The 5,284-nt window shown below is 41.4% G+C and overlaps 1 pseudogene; it reads left to right on the top strand.

Moving 5' to 3' along the window:
- The first annotated feature begins 357 nt into the window (after positions 1 to 357).
- Positions 358 to 1,171, top strand: LOC112427917 (large ribosomal subunit protein uL30 pseudogene; annotated as a pseudogene).
- The last annotated feature ends 4,113 nt before the right edge of the window (positions 1,172 to 5,284 follow it).

The following is a 5,284-nucleotide window of genomic DNA, read 5'->3' on the forward strand; positions in this document are numbered from 1 at the left end:
TAATACTGTGCCAATATTATACTTTCTTGATTACTATAGCTTTGAAACAAAACTTGACACCTTGAACTTGGGAGGACAAGTTCTCCCATCTTCTTCAAAGATCATTTTGCAAAATTTTGATAGGAAATCAACCGCTCTGCTCATATTCCAATCTGGAGTTTCACATTGCATCAAGTGTGTGAATTGTTTCTACAGAATATAAGAGAATTGCCTCTTTATTGTCACCGAATGTAATGTTTACAGATGATCTGCAAAATTTTCCTTCTATTTTTCAAAGGATTCCAGTAATAGGAATTTACTGCTCAATTTCTCAGAAAAAAAGATTTTTGGACCCTTTTTGTCCAATCACTTTTCTACATGGCTGATCATACATTGCTGAACCTAAGCATAAAACTGGGCAGTTTCTCCTCTTTTCCAGCTAGAACCATAGAGGGTGTCAAAGAGAAGAAGCAGCAGCTTCCTGCTGCGTCAGAAACTCTTAAGAAAAAACAAAGGAATTTTGCAGAGCTGAAGATCAAGCGCCTGAGAAAGAAGTTTACCCAAAAGATGTTTTGAAAGGCAGAAAGAAGCTTAACTATGAAAAAGCGAAGCACTATCACAAGGAATATAGGCAGATGTACAGAACTGAAATTCGAATGGTGAGAATGGCAAGAAAAGTTGGCAACGTCTATGTACCTGCAGAACCCAAATTGGTGTTTGTCATCAGATTCAGAGGTATCCATGGTGTGAGCACAAAGGTCTAAAAGGTGTTGCAGCTTCTTCGCCTTCATCAAATCTTCAATGGAACCTTTGTGAAAATCAACAAGGCTTCAACTAACATGCTGTGGATTGTAGAGCCATACATTGCATGGGGGTAACCAAATCTGAAGGCAGTAAATGAATAATCTAGCAGCGTGGTTATGGCAAAATCAAGAAGAAGCAAATTGCTTTGACAGATAACACTTTGATTGCTCAATCTCTTGGTAAATATGGCATCATCTGCATGGAGGATCTGATTCATGAGACCTATACTGTTGGAAAACGCTTCAAAGAAGCAAATAACTTCCTGTGGTCCTTCAAATTATCTTCTCCAAGAAGTGGAATGAAGAAAATGACCACCTATTTTGTAGAAGGTGGAGATGCTGGCAACAGGGAGGACCAGATTAACAGGCTTCTTAAAATAATGAACTAAGGTGTCTACCATGATTATTTTTCTAATCGGGCCAGTTAATAAACAGTACTTGCTCTCAAATTGAAGAAAAAATATATGGCCGGGCGCGGTGGCTCAAGCCTGTAATCCCAGCACTTTGGGAGGCCGAGACGGGCAGATCACGAGGTCAGGAGATCGAGACCATCCTGGCTAACACGGTGAAACCTCGTCTCTACTAAAAAATACAAAAAAACTAGCCGGGCGAGGTGGCGGGCACCTGTAGTCCCAGCTACTCGAGAGGCTGAGGCAGGAGAATGGCCTAAACCCGGGAGGCGGAGCTTGCAGTGAGCTGAGATCCGACCACTGCACTCCAGCCTGGGCGACAGAGCCAGACTCCATCTCAAAAAAAAAAAAAAGAAAAAAATATGAACAATTTCCCCTGGGTTTTTTTTTTTTTTTTTTTTTTTGAGACGAAGTCTTGCTCTGTTGCCCAGGCTGGAGAGCAGTAGCACGATCTTGGCTCACTGCAACCTCCGCCTCCCAGGTTCAAGCTCCCATATAAACATGTTAAATACATTTGCATGCCTTTTATCCAAATAATCTGCCTTTTGCAAGTTAATTTTTCAGCGAAACTTCAGAGGGCTCTTGGCCCTTAAGTTATCCAGACTTGGGATTTTTCCAACCTTCCAGGTGTACACATTCTTTACTCATTATTTACTTGTTGTTCTTACAGAGACAGAATATGAGTCGCAAATGTGATTCCCCAGTTCTTTTTATTTTATGTGCTTCTTTTTCCTGCCTCTTAGTGAAACTAGGCCTCATAAAACTTAGAAACTAGGCCTCATATAGAAAAAATTAACACCAGGTGACTCTGGATAGGGTCCTACCCTGCCTCAATAGGGTCCCACCCTGATAGGGTCCCACCCTGCCAATTCCGGGAAACAACCTCATGGGGTCCCACCCTGCCAATTCCGGGGGTCCCACCCTGCCTCAAAGTTCCCGGAATCAACAACTCCAGGAAAAAAAACCTCATAAGGTCCTGCTCTAACCAATTAGCATAAGACACCTTGCTCAGGCCATAGACAGACCCAATTACCACGCGCCTAAAGCTTTGTTTGAATTTCGCGCCCTAAGCTGTGTTTAAACTTGTATTTGCCTATATAAACAGCCTGTAACAAGCAGTCGGGGTCCCAGGGCCAACTTAGAGCTTGGGACCCTAGCGCGCTAGTAATAAATAACTCTCTGCCGTGAATCTCGTGTCGGTGATCCTTCGTGGCGACCCCTGCCCAGGAGGGAATCGACAGTTCAGTTCCAACATTAGTTTTATTTTTGTACAAGTTTCATTTTTATATAGTCAAATTTATCAAGCTATTCTTTTGTGACTTTAGGATTTTAAGGCATAGTTGCAAAGCTCTTCCTACCTCCAAGATTTTAAACGTATTTCTTCTGCTTCTTTCGAGAACTCTTTAGTTTACAATAATAACTTATGCAAGTAGTGATAGTTTTACTTTCTCCTTTCCCAATTTTTATACCTCTAGCTTCCGTCTCTAGTCTAATTGTAATTGGCTAAAACCTCAGCACCCTGTGAAATAATAGTAGTGATGATGGACATCTTTTATCTTTTTCCTCACTTTATTGGAAATGTTCATAAGTTCTGGCATTAAGCATGATGTTGAACTGAGATCAATTTATCTTACCATGCTAAGGAAATACACATCTATATCTACCTAAGTCAATATTTTTATCAAGTATGGTTGTCAAATTTGGCCAAATGTATTTTCAGCATCTATGGAGACCATTTTATGATTTTTCTTCAAATCTACCCATATGATCAGATATATTAATATATTTCCAATATTGAAATATCTAGACTACACCTCAGCGCACATTTCATTTCTTCATGCTTTCTGGCCATGTTCTTTTTCTCACCATCTCTTATTTTTTTCTTTCTTCTTTTCTTCTCTTTTTTTTTGAGACAGAGTCTCACTCAGTTGCCCAGGCTGGAGTGCAGTGGCGCAGTCTCGGCTCACTACAAGTTCCGTCTCCGAGGTTCACATCATTCTCCTGCCTCAGCCTCCCAAGTAGCTAGGACTACAGGCACCCACCACGATGCCCGGCTAATTTTTAGTAGAGATGGGGTTTCACCGTGTTAGCCAGGATGGACTCGATCTCCTGACCTCATGATCTGCCCGCCTCAGCCTCCCAGAGTGGTGGAATTACAGGCATGAGCCACTGTGCCCGGCCTCTTCTTACTTTTCTTTTATTTTCTTTATTTTGAGACAGGGTGTCGCTCTGTCACCCAGGCTGGAGAGTGCAGTGGCACCATCCCAGCTCACTGCAACCTCCGCCTCCTCCCAGATTAAAGCGATTCTCCCGCCTCAGCCTCCTGAGTAGCTGGGACTACAGGCACTATGTTTACACAGAAAAGGTTATATACATATATATATATATATATTTTTTTTTTATGTACTTCTTTTTCCTGCCTTTTAGTTTTATTTTTGTACAAGTTTCGTTTTTATATAGTCAAATTTATCAAGCTTTTCTTTTGTGACTTTAGGATTTTATCTTACTATGTTAAGGAAATATCCATCTATATCTAAAAAATATATATATTTTATTTTTTATATATTTATATATTATATATATATATTTTTTTCATTAAAAGGATGCTCGTGGCAAGGCATGGTGGCTTACGCCTGTAATCCCAGCACTTTGGGAGGCTGAGATGGGTGGATCACCTGAGGTCAGGAGTTCGAGACCAGCCTGGCCAACTTGGTGAAAAATACTACTAAAAATACAAAAATTAGCCAGGCATGGTGCTCGGTGCCTGTAATCCCAGCTACTCAGGAGGCTGAGGCAAGAAAATCACTTGAATCCGGGAGGCAGAGGTTGCAGTGAGCCGAGATGGTGCCATTGCACTCCAGCCTGGGCAACAAGAGTGAAACTCCATCTCAAAAAATAAAAAAAAGAGATGTTCATATAATTATTTTCATGTTGTTAATGATATGGGGAGGGTAGTAAACAGTAGAGAACTTTTGCTTTCTCTTACAAATGGAAATAAATTTTTTCCTAACTATAAAGTAAAACATTTTAATTTTTTAAATGCAGACAGTATAGAAAGTGTTGACTCTGTAACCCCACCATGAATAAAGAAGTTATTACTATTTATACTTTTGTTCTAGGCGTCCAAGTTTTTTTTTCTACCCTCATCTCCACTCAAAGTTTTGTTCTAAGTATGTACAGTCATCTTTTGGTATCTCTGGGGCTTTGGGTCCAGGACCTTCCTCAGACATCAAAATGCACAGATGCTTATGTTCCTGGTATAAAATGATAGAAAATGGCATAGTATTTGCAAATATCTGATGCATATCCTCTCGTATACTTTAAATCATCTCTACATTACTTATCATAACTCATACAATGTAAAGTTGTGTAAATCTTTGTTATACTTCATCGTTTTTTGTTTGTTTGTTTGAGACAGTGTCTCACTTTGCTGCCCAGGCTGGAGTGCAATGGCGCTATCTCTGCTCACCACAACCTCCACCTCCCGAGTTCAAGTGATTCTCCCACTTCAGCCTCCCAATTAGCGGGAATCACAGGCATGTGCCACAATGCCCAGCTACTTTTTGTATTTTTAGTGGAGATGGGGTTTCACCACGTTGGCCAGGCTGGTCTCAAACTCCTGACCTCAGGTGATCCGCCGGCAGTGGCTTCCCAAAGTGCTGGGATTACAGGCATGAGCCACTGCACCTGGCCAATATACTTCGTTGTTTAGGGAATAATAACAAGAAAGAAACATCTACCCTGGGTGCAGTGGCTCACGCCAGTAATCCCATCACTTTGGGAGGCCAAGGCAGGTGGATCACCTGAGGTCGGGAGTTCGAGACCAACCTGACCAACATGGAGAAACCCCGTCTCTACTAAAAATATGAAATTGGCAAGGCGTGGTGGCACATGCCTGTAATCCCAGCTACTTGGGAGTCTGAGGCAGGAGAATCACTTGAACCTGGGAGGCAGAGGTTGTGGTGAGCCGAGATCATGCCATTGCACTCGAGCAGCCTGGGCAACAAGAGCAAAACTCTGTCTCAAAAAAAAAACAAAAACAAAAAACCATCTGTACATACTGTACAGATAGAATTTTTGTTTTGAAAATTT

Source organism: Macaca nemestrina, chromosome 14 (assembly GCF_043159975.1).
Source record: "Macaca nemestrina isolate mMacNem1 chromosome 14, mMacNem.hap1, whole genome shotgun sequence".
In the NCBI taxonomy this organism is placed as follows: domain Eukaryota; kingdom Metazoa; phylum Chordata; class Mammalia; order Primates; family Cercopithecidae; genus Macaca; species Macaca nemestrina.